This window comes from Equus asinus, chromosome 3 (genome assembly GCF_041296235.1).
Source record: "Equus asinus isolate D_3611 breed Donkey chromosome 3, EquAss-T2T_v2, whole genome shotgun sequence".
NCBI classification, from domain to species: domain Eukaryota; kingdom Metazoa; phylum Chordata; class Mammalia; order Perissodactyla; family Equidae; genus Equus; species Equus asinus.
Genome location: NC_091792.1, coordinates 95,401,758 through 95,421,551, shown reverse-complemented (window position 1 = coordinate 95,421,551; position 19,794 = coordinate 95,401,758). Strand labels below are relative to the sequence as shown.

At 38.5% G+C, this 19,794-nt stretch overlaps 1 pseudogene; it reads right to left on the bottom strand.

The window, feature by feature from the left end:
- LOC106846484 (oocyte-expressed protein homolog pseudogene) overlaps positions 1-19,193 on the bottom strand; it is a 44,128-nt pseudogene extending 24,935 nt beyond the window's left edge.
- Positions 19,194-19,794: the final 601 nt, after the last annotated feature.

Genomic DNA, 19,794 nt, shown 5'->3' with positions numbered 1-19,794 from the left:
ATTGGTCACATATTAGGCAGCAAAAAATGTCCCAATAAATTTAAGAAGATCAAAATAATACCATGCATCTTTTTTGACCACAAAGGTATGAAACTAGAAATCAACTACAGAAAGAAAATTAGAAAAGCCACAAAAATGTGGAGATTAAGCAAAATAATACTGAACAACGATTGGGTCAATGAAGAAATCAAAGAACAAATCAAAAAATTCCTGGAGACAAATGAAAATGAAAATACAACATGACAAAACTTATGGGATACAGAAAAAGCAGTTCTAAGAGGGAAGTTTATAGCAATTCAGGCCTACTTCAATGAACAAGAAAAATCCCAAATAAACAATCTAACAGCGTATCTAAAGGTATTGGAAAAAGAAGAACAAACAAAGCCCAAAGTCAGCAGAAGGAAGGAAATAATAAAAATCAGAGCAGAAATAAATGAAATAGAGACTAAAAAAGAAGAGAAGGGGCTGGCCCCATGGCCGAGTGGTTAAGTTCACGTGCTCTGCTTCGGTGGCCCAGGTTTTGCTGGTTTGGATCCTGGGTGCATACATGGCATCACTCATCAAGCCTTGCTGAGGCAGCATCCCACATGCCACAGCTAGAAGGACCCAGAACTAAGAATATACAACTATGTACCAGGGGGCTGTGAGGAGAAAAAGGAAAAATGAAATCTTTTAAAAAAAAGACAAATAGAAAAAAATTAATGAAACCAAGAGCTGGTTCTTTGAAAAGATAAACAAAATGGACAAACTCTTAGCTAGACTCACCAAGAAAAAAAAAAGAGAAGGCTCAAATAAATAAAGTCAGAAATGAAAGGAGAAATTACAACGGACACCTCAGACATACAAAAGATAGTAAGAGAATACTATGAAAAGCTATACACCAACAAACTGGATAATCTAGAAGAAATGGATAAATTCTTAGAAACATTATAACCTTCCAAAAGTGGACCAAGAAGAAGTAGACAATTTGAATAGACAAATCACCAGGAAGGAGATCGAAACAGCAATCAAAAACCTCTCAAAAAATAAAAATCCAGGACCAGATGGCTTCCCTGGTGAATTCTACCAAACTCTCAAAGAAGACTTAATACCTATCCTTCTCATACTCTTCCAAAAAATTGAAGAGGTGGGGAGACTTCCTAACTCATTCTATGAAGCCAACATTATCTTGATACCAAAACCAGACAAGTACAACACAAAAAAAGAAAATTACAGGTCAATATCACTGATGAACATCGATGCAAAAATCCTCAACAAAATACTAGCAAATCGAATACAATACATTAAAAAGATCACACATCATGATCAAGTGGGTTTCATTCCAGGGATGCAGGGATAGTTCAACATCCACAAATCTATCAATGTGATACACCACATTAACAAAATGAAGAATAAAAATCACATGATCATCTCCATAGATGCAGAGAAAGCATTTGACAAGATACAGCATCCATTTATGATAAAAACTCTAAATAAAATGCATATAGAAGGAAAATACCTCAACATAATAAAGGCCATATATGACAAACCCACAACAAATATCATTCTCAATGGATAAAAACTGAAAGCTATCCCTTGAAGAACAGGAACCAGACAAGGATGCCCACTGTCATCACTCTTATTTAACATATTATTAGAAGTCCTAGCCAGAGCAATAAAGCAAGAAAAAGAAATAGAAAGGATCCATATTGGAAAAGAAGAAGTGAAACTGTCACTCTTTGCAGACAACATGATTTTATATATAGAAAATCCTAAAGAATCCACTAAAAAGCTTTTAGAAATAAATGAATACAGTCAAGTTGCAGGAAACAAAATCAACATACAAAAATTGGTTGTGTTTCTATACACTAACAATGAAGTAGAATAAAGAGAAATTAAGAATACAATCCCATCTACAATTGCAACAAAAAGAATAAAATACCTAGGAATAAACTTAACCAAAGAGGTGAAAGATCTGTACACCGAAAACTATAAAACATTGTTGAAAGAAATCGAAGAAGACACTAAGAAATGGAAAGATATCCCGTGCTCTTGGATTGGAAGAATTAACATCGTTAAAATGTCCATACTTCATAAAGCAAACTATACATTCAATGCAATCCCTATGAAAGTTCCAACAACATTTTTCACAGAAATAGAACTAAGAATCCTAAAATTTATATGGAACAACAAAAGACCCCGAATAGCCAAAGGATTCTTGAGAAAGAAGAACAAAGCTGGAGGCATCACATTCCCCGATTTCAAATTATACTGCAAAGCCATAGTAACCAAAACAGCATGGTACTGCCACAAAAGCAGACACACAGATCAATGGAACAGAATTGAGAGCCCAGAAATAAACCCACACATTTATGGACAGCTAATATTCGACAAGGGAGCCAAGAGCATATGATGGAGAAAGGAGGGTCTCTTCAATAAATAGTGTTGGGAAAACTGGACAGCCACATGCAAAAGAATGAAAGTAGACCATTCCCTTACACCATGCACAAAAATCAACTCAAAATGGATTAAAGACTTGAATGTAAGACCTGAAACCATGAAACTTCTAGAAGGAAACATAGGCAGTATGCTCTTTGACATCAGTCTTAGCAGCATATTTTCAAGTCCCATGTCTGACTGGGCAAGGGAAACAAAAGAAAAAATGAAGAAATAGGACTACATCAAACTAAAAACTCTGCACAGCAAAAGAAACCATCAACAAAATGAAAAGACAACCTAAGAATTGGGAGAAGATATTTGCAAACCATATATCAGATAAGGGGTTAATATCCAAAATATACAAAGAATTCATGCATCTCAACAACAAAAAACCCAACAACCCAATTAAAAAATGGGCAAAAGATCTGAACAGAGATTTCTCCAAAGAAGATATACAGATGGCCAACCGGCATATGAAAAGATGCTCAACATCATTAGCTATCAGGGAAATGCAAATCAAAACTACAATGAAATATCACCTCACTCCGGTCAGAATGGCTATAATTAACAAGACAGGAATCAACAAGTGTTGGAGAGGATGTGGAGAGAAGGGAACCCTTGTACACTGCTGGTGGGAGTGCAAACTGGTGCAGCCACTATGGAAAGCAGTATGGAGTATCCTCAGAAAATTAAGAATAGTTCTACCATGTGATCCAGCTATTCCACTGCTGGGTATTTATCCAAAGAACTTTAAAAGACAAACGCATAAAGATACATGCACCCCTTTGTTCACTGCAGCATTATTCGCAATAGTCAAGACTTGGAAGCAACCTAGGTGCCCATCAAGGGACGAATGCATAAAGAAGATGAGCTATATACACAGTGGAATACTACTGGGCCATAAGAAATGATGAAATCAGGCCATTTGTGACAACGTGGATGGACCTTGAGGGTATTATGCTGAGTGAAATTAGTCAAAGGGAGAAAGTCAAATACCATATGATCTCACTCATAAGTAGAAGATAAAAACAATGACAAACAAACAAATAGCATTGGAGATTGGATTGATGGTTACCATAGTGGAAGGTGGGGGAGGGCAAAAGGGATGATTTGGTTCACATGTGAGGGGATGGACTATAATTAGTTTTTTGGTGGTGCACATGATGTAATCTACACAGAATTCGAAATATATTCCAGTGTGCATCTGAAAGCTACATAATGTTATAATCCAATGTTACTGCAATAAAAATAATAATAATAATAATTTGGGAGCAAAATCTTTCAAGGCCTAAATGTTGCCTCCTCTTCCTTTGCCAAATAGTGGCTTATTAGTTTCCTGTGTTTTCATTCTACAAGAAATTTGTATTCACATATGATGAAGGTGATAAAACGCATTTTTTTTCTCAATAGTAGAATGATTTTTCTGTGCCTACCTGTCAATGAGAACAAACTCTTTGGTGCCAAAAGGTCTAAAATGCTGACTTGCAGCTGCTTCTTTTTTCTGGAGACTTGTTTTCATTAACTTTCTCCATTAATAGTACACAAATCCGCCACCTGATTGAAATGTCCAATGAAATTGCCCTATACTGCTCAAATCTAGAAGTCCTCCCCCACAGCAAGTGTTTTGAGACATTGCTTCTGATTCTGTGAAATAAAATATAGTCCAGATTTGACAAGTAAACATTAAGTTGGAGTGGGTCCTTGGCATCCCCTCCCTTCCTGGCTGACGAAAAGCCTGCAGCACTGCAGGTCGTGCAGGTGTGGTTATTAGAGAAGCCATCAGAATGATCTCCCCACCTGGGGAGCTCTCTCTGGATTGTATCACTTGTTATGAAAACAGGTAAGGTCAATTCCAAACACTGTAATGGGAAATGATCTCTTGGACAATGTTGGTTCTGAATCACAATTAAAAAATAATGCAGGTTTACTGGAAATTTAAGTGACTGAAAAACATCAAATACAGATATGCTTGAGACAATCTTACTTTCAAAGGAATTAAATATAATTTTATTAATATTTGGGGCCTTTTGTTAATTAACGTTAATTAACCTATATTGTTTTTTGAAAATATGTCGGGTTTTGCTTGTAAACTAGCAAGTCGTTTTCCTTTACAGTTATTTCCTTTCAAAGTAGTCCTATGAGAGGATTCAAGTCTTGTTTCAACAATGTCATTAATGCTTAAAATATTTCCTGACATATATTTTGGGTTTATTGTCAGAGTATTTTCCTACTTGACCTTCTTTATCAGACTTGTCTCCAAAAGAGTCTTAATTATTTGCAGAAATGAAATCCTCCCTCAGAGATGAAGATTTTCTACTACAGAGTACATTTTCGTAAATCAACTTCAGGTTCTAAAGGTTATATTTTAACAAGACATTCCAAACATGATTTTAGGATTGGCAGTATTGTTAAAAATAAGTGTATAATCTTTTTGGCTATGTCAAAGGTAGGGTGATATGTAACCCTGGTTTACCCAGAACATTCTCATTTTTAGTACTGAAAGTCTTGCATCCTAGGGAACCTCTCAGTCCCAGGAAAACTGAAAAGATAGACCGCCCTAGAAAGGGGACTATTTTTATTTGGATAATGGTGATCTTAGAATCTCTTGGCTCTATTAAGGTATATAGAATTTATAGCTTGGCACATAACAGCCCAGAATAAAGATTATATCTTTTAGCCTACTTTCCATCTAGGTGTGGTCATGTGACTAAGGACTGGACAATGGTACACGAGTGTAAGTAACAAATGGAACTTCTGGGAAGTGTCTTTAAAGGGAAGGGATGAGCCCCATTTCTCCTTTCCCTGATGACAGCTGCCACCATATTGGATAATGAGATGATCTTGGGGAGGAAAGTTATATCCAGTGGGACCCATGTCATTCTCACTGTGGAGTGCTATATTAGCCCTGGGTTGTTGACCTCTGTACTTATGGATTGAGAGAGAGAACTAAATTTCTATATTCGTAAAGCGGTGTTATTTGAGGTTTTCCTGTTACCCAGAGCTGAATCAAATCCTCTGATAAGGTAGTAACAAATTTTAACAAGAGAGATGATTTTCTCAACTCTGTCAGGGACAGAGGAAAACCCAGACCTGAGACCATGATTCTTCATCTTAGTTTCGCAATTTTTTTTGTCCCCAGAGTTGCAAAGTTCTAAATTTAAAGTTAATTTTAATTTACTTTAGTTTAAAGTGTAAAACACAAGTCAAAGGGAGATTTCACAAAGGCAGAGGAAATCAAACAGGCATTCACTTTTTTGGTGTTTTTGTAGCAACCTCTTCCATGAGATTTTGGAGGTGGGTGTTTTGTAGAGTTTGGGGAAGTTTTGAAACTTTCTGCCATCCTAGTCTTCAATGACAGCCCACTCTCCTTGTAACTCTCAAGTTATTCCTTCTCAAATTCCTTTGTGGACACTTCTTGCTTCACCAATATTTTTGTTATGCACTTTTTTTTCTCCCCAAAGCCCTGTGCATAGTTGTCTATCCTAGTTGTAAGTCCTCCTAGTTCTTCTGTGTGGGATGCTGCCACAGCGTGGCTCGATCAGCGGTGTATAGGTCTGCGCCCAGGATCTGAAATGGTGACCACTGGGCTGCTGAGGCTGAGTCTGCGAACTTAATCACTACGCCACTGGGCCAGCCTTGCTTCACCAGTATTTTTTTTTATGTGCCTCAGTGCTTTATCGTTAATCCAATACTCTTTTCCTTTTATACCATATTTTTAATCGATCTCATCTACTTTTTTTTTAATTGCAATAAACTATTTAAAGCCAAGTTCTACACAAGTTGGCATATCATTCTTTATTTTACCTTCCTGTAAAGTTCCTGGATCTTCTCTTAACCCATGATTTGTTGGCCTCTGCCTAATTCTAGCTGTTCCCCTAAATACAAGTGTGAACCGACTGTTAAATATTAACTTGCTATTTTTAGAGTTCTCTTTTCTCTCCTATCTAAAAGAGACCACTTTGAATTTCTCTCAGTCTGGGGAAGAGATTTCAAATGGTTGTTTACCACAATCCAAACACTGCAACCCGGTACAGACACACACACAAACAGTACATACACTTACTATACGAGATGCATTCTGTTTTCTAGCCTCTTCTATCCTGGTCTATTTTGTTCCCTTTTATTTAGTTCAGAATGAATATTTATTGAATCAACGAAATTGACTTCACAATCTACTAAGAGGTTATGATACACAGTTTAGAAAACAGTCACTCACTAAAATATTCTTATCTGAAGGGAGGAGAAATGTCCCTGATAATTTCTAGAGCACAAGGAGTTTTCTACAAGATCAGCTAAAATAACAACCACAAGTGGCCATGTTTATGGTACCAAAACTATATTCTCATTGTCAAAGTGAGGTAAAAGATCAGATCTCATCTGCTTTTGTATTTTAAACTGTTATATAATGTGGATTGATTCCACAATTTTATCTCTAGCCCAGACTTTCTGTTTTAATTTCCAGTAGTCAACATGTGAGATACTCTGCTATCTTTCTGGTAGTGAGAGACTCCATATGTAATTCATACTGTTCAGATTTCAAACTGATGGAGAAGAGCGCCTTCTCCCTAAACCTGTCTCCCCTTGTGGATTCTCTATTTGAGTGACATAAGCAGTCACCAAGGTTACAAATCTGTCAGTCTCGATGGCCCTTCTCCTCACCCTCCAACGCAACACCCATTTTTCATTACTCACTAAGTCTTGCAAATTTTAGAACTTAAACATTTGTTGAATCCGCACCGTGTCCTTCAAGCCTATTGCCTCTGTCCAGTTTCTGACTCCTCCTATGTCTCTACTTGGGTTACTACCATAACTTTCGAATCACTTTAGTGCTCCAGTTTTGTCCGCCTCAAATTGCTTTCCTCCATGCAGGCACCATAGGGGATAACCTACATTTCAAATCTGACTATGATGCTCCCTTATTTAAAGCCTTTCAATGACTTTGCCTCACTACGGGATATAATCCACGTTCCTCAGGGTGGCCAAGCCCCTGGTGCTTGGTCCTGGCTTAGCACTCCCACCTCATCTGCTGCAGTTCTGTGCCTTCAAATTGGTGTTCTGCTGACACAAAACTGCTCTAGCACACAGTATGCTGAGCATCACGCCTTCGCTAATACTTCCTCCGCCCCTTCTTCCTCGTCAGCCTTTAAAACTAGTATCAGGTGCCTCCCCTTTTAAAAGGCTTGCCTGACATCACTCTCCAGGGTGAATTAATTACCTCTGCCCTCTGCTCCGAAAATATCTCATGATTTTTCTCCCATTTTGCTCATCATATTGTTTTACTAATCTGATTAAATCTGTCTTCTTATTAAGACACATAGTAGGCCCTTAATAAATGTTTAATGAATGTGTGAATTAATTAATGTATTAATGAGTGCACTAACAGTGCATGGAACAGGGACATAATAGAAATAAACTTTATTTAACTCTGGATATGAGACGAGCTGGAAAGAACCTCTAGAACCTCTGCTATCCAAAAGATTTGATTCACCTGATTTTGCTGGCTGAATAGGTATCTTTGCCTCCCACACCTATACATATGGAGACTTAGAGATGGTGGCCTTTGTCTTGAGGGAAAAAAATTCCAGTTTACAACTGTTCTCAGTCGACTGTAAGCAGCATTGATTTAACAATATTTTAGGAGATAGACATTGATCATATTATTCCTGACAAAGGAAATCATTCAACCAACTTTACATTTTGTCACATTATACGTTAGACAAATTATGCAAGTTCTTAGAAAATTAGTCAATTTGAATGAACCATTTGAATGGCTCAAAGATTAATTTCTGACTAAAAGGAAATTGAGTTAACCCAATTGTGTTTAATACTTGGCAGGAAGTTAACTAGCTTCAGAATTTAAAAAAAATTTAACAAGTTATAAATTCCCCTTCTAGAAAGCACCTTAAAGAAATGTGAAACAATTTATGATTTTAATCATAAAATTGGCTTGAATCTTTTAAAATTCTTCCTGTATAACTATTCATTTATAGTAAAATCTCTATGATGTTGGAGGTATCTTTTTATGTTCTTTAAATTGAGTGAATATTTCAGTACTTGTTTTTGGTCAAGATCTAGCCTACTTGCTAGTAGAGATAACATTTAATTAGCAGAAACACCCATGGATCGGAACAGTAGAAACTGTGTATGTACTACTAGTGTTTGAGGGATTTGGGTTTCTAATCCTCTTAGTAGACCTCAGAGCTGGGACCAAGTACAACAAAGGAGGTAGACTGATCATCCTTTGAACAAGCTACAGGGCACCGTTTCTTTGTATGTCAAGGCCAGTTTAGCTAAAACAAAGTGAATATGGAGAAGTGTGGAAGGACGTGAGGTTGAAAGAGTATCCAAATGAAAGGATAGGAATGATTTATAAATTTGGGGGTGTAGTAAAACAATTCTAAATAGAAGAAGACTTAGATGAATGTTCTCTTCCATTGTTTTTCTTGGGTCACACGCAGCACAGTGTGACATGGTTAAGGGAGCATCTCTCTAGGAATGAGACTAGGCTGTCCTTGAAAAGCCAAGCAGAAACTAGAGAGGGGCTCAGTTTTGGGGACACTAGTGCTTGAAGGGAAAAGAAGAGCCTGTGAAGCTCATGCGTAGTCTGGTTTTGGTCACCAGGATAGAAAATCCTACAGTGAATTGGGGATAAGGGTATAACTAGCTACAAAGAGTGTCTATGTGTTTGGAAAATCCCTTGGGATTGGGATTATAACATGCTTCTGAAGTTAAGGATACTGTTATTCTTTTCCTCTGTCACAACTTAAATGACGCACAATTATATTTACCATTTTAAATATCCATGTCTTCTTTTTTGACATAGAGCTACTGTACAAGCAAGAAGGAGTAGAAAAAAGATTGCTAGAAATAGATATATATACAAATCCATACGTACTTACATTTAATATATATTTGACAGTGAGATTTAATATTTGCTGGCATTTACTCCGATGTTTTTCTTTGTCTTAAAGGACTGAGGTTGATTTTCAAAATGATTTATCCCTATGGCTCATACTAATACATCACCACTTTAAAATTTTGCTTCATGCAGCTGTAGCATTACCCACATGCCACAGGAAAACAAACCTTTTTAATATATGAAGGGTGTCAATGTTAGTCATGTGATTTGTAATGCTTTTGCTTAAATATTGATTTTTTCAAATTCAATTTTTATTGATTTCTCTTAAATATTAATCATTTCTAATGACAGCTTAAAAAATAAGCTGAGCCCCTTGAACATTCTTGCTCTCCACTCCTTGTAGAAATAGAGTACAATTTCAGTATGCTTCACATTAAGTCAAACAAAAACATACTGCTTTTTCATTTAAAAGTTTAATGTCATAAATCAAAATTTTATTTGTGCCGAATCAAGGGATTTATGTAGCAGATTAACTGTGGCTGTGCAGTTTCTCCACGAACAATCCAATGCCATCTATGGTCTCTCACCAGTTTATCTGTAATTTACCCCCATTGTATGCTTCATGGAAAATCATTCCTGGCTTTTAGGCTATCTGTGTTCTGTAGTATCAGTGAAGCTGACTGGGCCCAACTTAAATATGATGACTAGAAAGTGGCAGACTGTCAACAGTTCCAGGGGACAAGGCTTCTGGGATATTAGTGTGTGGAAGATGCTCTGGTTCTTCTTGAAAACAAAAGAAATGTCGCTTCTCAACATTGGCTGTGTTTTAAATTTTTGATTAGAAATCAGCACTTCTGACTGATTGAGAGTTAAACTTGTCAATGATTAACTGTGAGTCTTCCCTACATCATTTAACCCCTCTGACCTTGGTTTCCCCATCCAGAACATGGAGGAAATAGTGCCTGCCACTGGCTGTCAAGGACTTGGCGTGGATGAGTGAATTAGCATCGGTGGCTCTTTGAGAGAAGAGCAGGACAGGCAGTTCCCAGCTCGAGAGGGTTTGTATTCAGAGATTTTCTTTCCACGTGGATTGGGATTTGGGGATATAGCCATCCACACAAGGAATTTCTAAGTGGTGGTTGGATTTCAATCCAGTCCACAGAGCTTTTTAAACCCATAAAGCAGATAAAAAGAAGATATTTTTCTATGAACTCAAGATTAATGAATTAAGTATTTTTACCTTTAAGGTAAAAAATATCCAGAAATATTGTTGAAGTACTAGATATTAACTTAAAGAAAAATGCACTAAAATGTGATAGGTTTTGTCCTGTTGTGTTTTTGGTGATGATGTTTAGAATAACAACGAAAAGGCAATGAGGATAGAGGTTAATGAAAAAAGTAAATAATATTTCTGTACACTATAAATTTATTGAAGTTGATAGCAGGGTGTAAGAAAGACTTTTTTTCTGAATCTAATGCTTATTTATTCATATTTGGTATAGAGAAAAAAATAAAGATAAACATACCAAAGCATATAGAAATGATCTTCTACCAGTCGGAGAGATTCATTATGAACCCCTCTGCCTTGGTTCTTGATTTAAACTAATCAATACAATTAATTTTGCCTTTCTTTGATAAAAGTGCCTCACCAACACTATTCTTGTACCTAATCATCATGACAAAACTTCTCTGTCTCATAAATAAATCAGGGCTAAAATACAGCATAATAAATAATGTATTCAAGCATCTGGTATGGTCATAGCGAGGGAGAAGGAATCCTAAAGAGCCAGAAGTTAGTCGGCAAAAGTCTAGGGCAGGTGAACTGAGGAAAAAGGATATGAAGAAGTAGAGTATACCAAGGGCCAGAGTTAAAACGAGAACACTGTACGTTTGCAAATACAGTTAGTTCTATATACGAACCACTAATGAATTTACTGACTGGTCATCTTTTGTTATGGACCTGAGTTAGCCAAACATGGGTTCCAATCTAGGCTCTACCACTTACTAGCTGTGTAACTCTAGACAAATTTATTTAACTTCTTTTTTAAATTGGGATAAAATTTACATAACATAAAATTGCCCATAGTAAAATGTACAGTTCAGTGACATTTAGAACATTCACAGTGTTGTGCAACCATTGCCTCTGTCTAGTTCCCAAACATTTTCACCACCCCAAAAGGAAATCTACACCCATTAAGCTATCACCCCTCATTCCCCCTTCCTCCCAGCCCTTGGAAACCACTAATCTGATTCCTGTCTCAATGGATTTACCGATTCTGGATACTTCATGTAAATGGAATCATACCATCTGTGACATTCTCTGCCCATTTAACTTCTTTCTGAGCTTCGGTCTCCCCCGCTGTCTTCCAGACTTAACAGCTACCTTACTGGGTCATCGTGCGAACTAAAATGAGATCATGTACATAAAATACCACACACAAACCCTGGAGCCATGCAGGCTATCAAGTAGTTTCTCTTTGACTGTTAGTTTTAAACCATTGCATATATCTCTGCATGTGTATAGATATTGTACTAATTTGTGAGGATTTGCTTAAGATGAGATTTTTTTCTATTACTAATTAACTGCCTTTGTGATCCTGTTAATGTGGGTATTTCTAGGGATTTTCATCTCGGCCTGTGGTGTTGCCCTGTGCCCTCACCTCGTCTCCTGCCTTCTTTTCTAAACATTGTTGTACTTCCATCCATTTGGTGGGTCCTGGGAATTTTCTTTTCATATCTGTGAAAACAGCAAGCTGACCAGCTTCTCTCTGGCATCACACAGCATGTGTGAATCTATGTTATGTCCAAGCAACTTTGTTCATAGTTAATTTGTTAAATTCCTTTGGAGAACAGACATGGTGTTCCCCACTGAGCAATCAGCACAGCTGTGAAGCCAGGCAGAGGCTAAACAGAACCCAGTGTGAAATGTGTATTCAAAGCTCAGAGATGGTGGTCATGGCTGAGTCCCTGAAAGTTTACTGGCCTCTTTTTAGGAATGTGCAGCTTAACTTGCCCCAGAGCCCCAGATTGCCTGTAGATCCTAGGTATAGCATAAGACGCATGTCTGTGAAGCCTTAATAGACACAAACAAGCAGAAGGGGATGCCCAGGAGTGATGCTAGCATCCCATCCCACTCTACACTCTTCCCTCCCTTCTTCCTTCTTTCCTTTTCTTTCTTTTTCTTCTTTTCTGTTATCCTAATATTTCCCTTCCATCTCCACAGCTACTTTGATCTTGGTATGGTGCTCCTTTGACAATTAAGTGATGGGGACTGGCCCCTGACAAGTCATTATGAAGGGAGCTGAACTTTAAAAGAAATAAACTAAACCTTAAGTACCACTTGTGGGAGTCAGAAGAAACCATGTACCACTACCTTGTCGTGGGTAGACAGTGGGTGGGCAAAAATGGCAATGTGTGTACGGTCTTCAGTAAGCACTCCTAATAGAATCCCCCCCAGCTGAGATGATCAAAGGAGGCTTTCCCAAAGCTAGCCTATGAGTTATGGGAGCCAGCCTTCATTCAGAGGTCAGAATCACACGTCTCCTTGAAATATTCCATACAGTCCAGGAACTGACCTTTGCTGTTGTCAATAGGAAAACAAGTACAGGCTGGACAGAAAGATTTCAGGGAAATGGGTCTAATGAGATTATCAACATACTTGATCTCTCTTTGTGTCTCCATTTTTTTGGTTTTGGTTCTCTTAGGTAACATGATAATGACCGAAAGGAAGACTTGGGTGTAGAAAGCATAAGAATCTCCTGAAAAAGGATCCTTCATGATTCCTAGGAACGTTCATGGAATTCTGCTGGAATTTTCCAATCTTTCTGCTTGGTTGAAGGAAGATCTGCTTACAAGTTTCTCTCATAAAGTTGTTTAGGAATGTTATGCATATAAAAGAAGTTTTTGGAAACTTCAAAGTAAACCCAAGTGTGTGTGCACACATGGAGTGCTCTGAGCATTATGCTAAAAACTTTACATGTTACATCCTTTATTTCGACCAATGTGAGGTATGTATTTGGGAAAATTGAGATTCAGAAAGGGAAAGCAACATGCCTAAGTTGATCAGGTAGCTAGTAGGTGTCAAGATCAAAATTTGAACTCAGGTCTCTCTGACTCCAGAGGTGACAAATTGATGATTGGCAAGCAGACTACCAAAGGCCAAAGTGTTTTGTTTGACCAGCAGAAGGATTTTTTAAAATCTGAGTAATTATTAAAAAGAAAGGGTCTTCACATAAAAATCCAGATTTCTAAATTCTGTTGAATAATTGTTGGCATTTGTATGGCAACAATTGGCTGCAACTGAGTAGAAGCTGCCCCTTCTAGACAAGTCACATAAGCCATCTCTGCCTAATCCAATACCCGAAACACTTCATTCATTTACGTTATCCACCTAGTCTCTGTGGGCATTTGAGTTGGCAATCCCTGTCTTATGTGATCACCGATTGATGGTCTATTGTCACAAAGTAGAAAAGTTAGAGATTTAACTTAATGGCAAGACTGAGGTTAATATTGTCATCATAAGCATATGATATGCATTGCTCATGATCCTATAAAAAGAGAAACCTAGGATTTATTGATCTTTATTAATCTTTTCTTCTTGCATTTCTTCTGATCAAATACTCTTGCATTTTCCACTAGTGATCACTTCAGTCAGAATCTGACCATGGTCTCTGCAGACAGAATAATGCTCCCCACCACAAAGGTATCCACATCCTGATGCCCACAACCTGTGACTATGTTACCTTACATGGCAAAAAGGACTTTGCAGATGTGATTAAGTTTAGGATTTTTTTTTTTTTCTGAGGAAGATTGGACCTGAGCTAACATCTGTTGTCAATCCTCCTCTTTTTGCTTGAGGAAGATTGGTCCCAAGCTAACATCTGTGCCAATCTTCCTCTATTTTGTATGTGGGTCGACTGCCACAGCATGACTTGATGAGTGGTGTAGGTCTATGCCTGGGATCCCAAGCCATGAACCCAGGGCCGTCAAAGTGGTGCGTGCCAAACTTTAACCACAATGCCACTGGGCTGGCCCCAAGTTTAGGATGTTTTGTTTGAAAGGTTATCTTGGATTATCTTGGTGCCCCCAATGCAATTATGAGGTCAAAGAAGTGTAGAATGAGACAAAATGGATAAATTCCCAACACAGATGCTGAACGTGTCCCGTGATACCATTTATTTACACTTGTGCTCTAGATATTTACCTGCAAAGTTTTATTTAATTTTATAATGCTGTGAGGCAGGTGTCATTATCTTTATATTACAGATGAGGGAATGAAAATACCCTCAGGTAGTAAATCGTAGGGTTGAATGAAAATCATCAGTGTAAATTTCGTCATTTGTAACAAATTCTTATTCCAATGTTCTCTTCACTATGCCTATAAACTTCACATTAATCTTCTCTTTTATCTTCATTTCTGGCCTAATTTTGGAACTTGGATTTTATTAATAACATATTTATGTAAACACAGAATCTTTTTAGATAGCTGGATGTCTTGCTAAACTAAACTATTGTAGTCATTAAAAGACTATATCCTGGAGCCAGACTGCATAAGTATAAACACTGTTCCATTTCTTGCCAGCTGTGTGTCTTTGCAAAATTGTATGACCTCTCTGTGCCTCAATTTCCTCATTTGTAGAATAAGAATAATAACAGTGTCAATCCCATAAGATATTGGTGAGGGTTAAGTGTGTTAAAACATGGAAAGTGCCTAGAAGGCTTCCCGGAACAATATGGTAACCTTTGTTTATCATTATTACAATTAGGATCAGTGACACTCCTTAAGGAGAAATGGATATTTTTATGACTCCCTCCCCCACACACCAAACATATACTATCAATTCAAGACAGATTATTTATGTTCTTTTTGACAGGGTTGACCTCTTTAGCTTTTTGGTCACAAGAGAGAAAACTACCACCTCTCCTGGCACAGCAGACTTACTTGGGCAGTGGTTTAGAATTCCTCCAATCTCTGACTCTGTCAGTAGTTTTCCCCTTTGAAAGGTTAAAATGAGAATATTGCATTTGAATGTAGTATGTCACTCACTCAAACTGTGTAGGGGTGAGCTTATCATAAAAAGGTCAGACGTCTGACTCGGCAGGTCTCAGCCATCTCTCTTCTCTTTGGTTGTTCTCTGTGGTTAAACTTTGGCATGAACAGAGGCCCAGCCACCGAGTCCTTCACACTGAATGATTTTATGCACCACCTGAGCTCCATGTGGCTAAGTGCCTTAGTTGGTTCTTGAGCTGTCACCATCTTGTTTCCACACTGACAGCAAACAACAACTTTCTCAAGCTATCTGCAAGCAGCTTCTTTGGACTCTTTGAGAGGATGAGAGAATGAATGGGGGTGGAGTGGCATCCTGAAGGGAAGTGGGTGATATTCCTGGCCTCAGGTATTCCCCTGGTCCATCTTTTTTCCAGCTTTTATTTATGAGACAAGAGGACTTCGGAAATGAAGCTAATACATTTCTAGTGAAATAGAAACAGGGTCCTAAACAGTACAGTTGATGTTTAAAAGCAAAGTAAACAAAAAGACAGACAGAGGCGGAGGAAGCCCTTGTGAAGACAGTGTAGATAGACAGTAGGAAGAAACTGACGTGTGAAAATTGCAGCTGGGCTAGAGTCTTCACTGTCCCCAACAGGACCCACTCAGCTGGTAGTGAAATTTTGTATCTATCCTTAGGGTGGAGGATAAGAGCCATGGGGCTCCCCTCCAGTATCCATACCTGGGCAGGTCATCCCCAGTATCTCCTGTTTCTCCTTCATGCCTAAAGCTGGCCAAGTGCAGTAGCTGTAGATGTCAAGTGATTAAATACAGTAGATATCATCTGTAATTCACAACCCTTGGCTTGTGAATTTTAAGATCCCTGTTGGCTGCTTCACTCAACAAATATTTATTGAGCCCCTATTGGAGTCAAGATTAACTTTTCACCTTGCCCTTTAACCCCGTCCTTGTCACCACAGGAAGCCCAGACCTCCCAAGTCATCACTTATCTGTACATCCTCTTTGCAGATCCTGTGTGTCACCATTTAGCACATTTCATATTATTTTGCAGTTCTGCTTTTACATAGAGTTCCTCTCCTCAACTCGAACTTCCTGGTGCCTGTGAGCTATGCCTCTTTCCTTTGCATCCCCACCTCTCAAACAGTGTTCAGCACTTAGTGAGTGTTCAATAAATGGCAGCTAAATGAAGAGGACCTTAGAATTTGCCATCAGTTGACTTTGGCAAGTATGTTACAAAATGAAACAGGTATTCTAAGAAATCCAATAAATGAATCACAAGGGTTTCATTTCCCAATAGCAGCCCTCAGTGTTATCAAGGGGGACTGAATCTTGCAGAGGAGGCATTAGTGACCCTCTGGGTGCTGGAGTTTAGGGGAGAGAGTGGGGACGAAAACAAAGCTTTAGCCTGTTCCTTGGACTCACAATCATCTTACTTCTAAGTGTGCTTTGAGTTTGGCTAATTGTGTAGAATGCCTGAGCCCTGAGTACCATGTCGTGTCACTACTTGATTTGCTTGCTACCAGCTGGGTTCATCACTACATTTTTCATCAGACTAAGGAAAACACAAGCATAATAGGATCAGAAACAGAAACATCATAATTTCATTATAGCTCAGGCCTTTAGCATGTAGTCTGTTTTGCAAATTTTTTATATTTATATTTGTTGTTATTGTAAGTTCAAGTGATATTTTAAACACTTAGATTCAGATTAAATGTGTTACTTTGTTTCAGAAAGAATGTGAGGTGAACACAAATGAATTTATTCTAACGACACAAAAATTATTAAACAAGAAAGACAAGAAAAGAGATGAAAAGAGTAAAGTCGTTTGTTACTTTTGGATCATATCTTGATATGACTCAATATTACTTATGATAACAAGCTCTTTGTTGATAATAATGTATCCTCAAAATTGAGATGTTCTTCTCCTTCCCAGAGATGAAACAATGAGCCATCCTCTTGATTTGTCAAGCTCCCCCAGTGATCACCTGACTGGAAAATGTATGCTTTAAAGAAGCAGTGTGGCATCCGTCAAGATACTCATTCACCAACTGCACTGAAAATGGGCTGTAAAGAGTAACGAGAAATGATTAATAATAGTCACCACCTGTTCAGTATTTCCTAAGGAGCATTTATTGCTGTCATTTACTAGCTCTGTGATCTTGGTCAACATCCTCAGCTTCTCTGTTCCTCAGTTTTCTCGCATGTAAATAATTGGTCTAGGATTTCACAGCTAATAAGTGGCATAGTTAGGATTTGAACCTAGGTTTTTTTGACACTTAACCCCCATGATATGCTGTCTTCAGACCATAGCCCCAATTCTTATTGAAACTGTTGTGTTCCTGGTGTAGGTGTCAAACTTCAAGAATAGCCATGAGGACTATTTCCATCTCTCTGCATTTCAACCAAGCATCTTCAGCCTGACATCTAACACCTTTCCTTCACTAGCTTCGACTTCATTACATGCTACATCTTTCCAAACAATCTGTGCTCCAGCCACAAAATAGTCCTAATAATAATAATAATTTATTTTCTCACATATTCCCACAAAACCCCAGAGAAATCAGCAATATAATTTATACTTCAGATTATTAAAGTGAGGGTCATAGAAGTTAAGTTCAAGATAATACAACCAGTAAGGAGAATTGTCATCCATTCCACGAGTACCTGCTGTGTACCTACCAGGTTCCAGGGATCCAGTGGCAGAGGACTCAATTCTTGCCCTCAAGAAGCTCACCAACTAGTGTGGAAGATGGAGGAATAAGCAGACAATCTCAGTGGAGTGCAGGTAATGCCTCGATAAAGGTGCGTACAGGGTGCTATGCGAGCTCGTAACAAAGTAGAGGAGGGAGGAGGAAAATGTGCTCAGGAAAGGCTTCCAAGGGTGATCATACCAGAGCTTGGTTCACCAATGGTGAACCAAGAGGATAACTGAGAGGGCTTCTAGCCCAAGAGTTCCCATGAGAAAAGGACTAGAGGCCTAGAGAAATGTGGTATAATGGGTAGCTCCAAGAAATTCACTAGGGCTGGAGTTGAGAGTAGAATAGGGTTGTGTTGAGTTCAACTCAATGGGGGTTCTACTGTGAAGGGCCTTGCATGCCACACTAAATAAATTGAATTTTAACATGAAGATGATAAGAATTTGATGACACTCTTAAGCAGCAGAGATATGGGGTAAAACTGGCAATTAATATGGCATTTTTACCCTGCATTGGCGGATGTGCTGAAAGCAAAACTGTGGTGGGAATAGAGTTGGATAGATAGAGTTAGAAACAACAGACCTCTGAACAAAGGCGGAGGTAGTGGGCTTGGAAAGGAGGGGGAAATATCTAAACCTCCTTAGGAGATGAAGTGGCCGGATGTGGGGGTTGGCAGTGGGTATGAGCAGTGTGGAAAAGGATGAATCTAAGCCAACTCCCATCTTTTGGCCAGACAACTGGGGTACGCAGTGATGCTTTCACTGAAATAGGGAATTTGAAATAGGAGCAGATTTCAAATGGAAGGCAGCCAGCTTAGTTGGAAACACATTGGGTTTAAGAAGCGTGTGAGACCCATTAAGATGTCTCTTGAACTGGTTTGGAGCTAGGAGAAGGATGTGGTACCAGGGAGAGTATGTTTCAGGTGAAATCATGGGTGAAGATGCTGTCACTGAAAGAAAGTTAGCCAGAACTTGAATGCAGGTTGATCTAACTCCAGAGCCCACACTCTTTCCACGACCCATATTGCCATTTTCCAAGGATAACATCGTTTACAATTGTTTGTGCTGTTTCTTACACTTGGAATGCACTTTCTCTTCATCACTGTGTTCTGAGATCCCAGCTGCTCTTCAAACGTCAGTCCAAGTCCTCCATTCTGTACAGGGTCCTCCCGACTGTTGTAGTCAGCATTAATCCTGCCTGTCCATTCTTCCATTGTATGTTTTTACTCCTCTCATATAGCACTTAGAATCTTAGAGACCTCGGAGGGTCTTGAAGAGTCATTTAGCCCAAGCCTCATTGTGGTACAAACCCCTCCTTCAACAACCCCCACAGGTAATCTTGCAACCTTTCCTTTAACAATTTTACAAGCAAGCAGTTCATGCTTTTCAGAGGCAACACATTCCAATTAAAGGCAGTTGCAATTGCTAGAAAATTCTCCTTATATCCAGAGCTGTCTATTTTAACCTCCGTCCACTGATACTTGCTTTGCCCACTGAAGTCCACTCCCTCTTCATATGAGAGCCCTTCAGTTCTTTAAAGACATTTATCATGTACCACTTTACTGCCCTTCCCAGGGCTGAACGTCCCCGGTTCCTAAAGCTCCTCTTTAGAGCATGCTTTGTCCATTTCCTCACCAGCCTTTCACTCTCATTTCAAGGTACACAGTTTATCTATATCCCTCTTAAAGTATAAAACTCAGAGCTCAACCCAATAATACACATATGATCCAACTACCACCAAATAGAGAAAAACTATGCCCCTCATGGTTCTGAATATATTTTTTACTACTTCAAATATAGTGTAAGATTTTATAG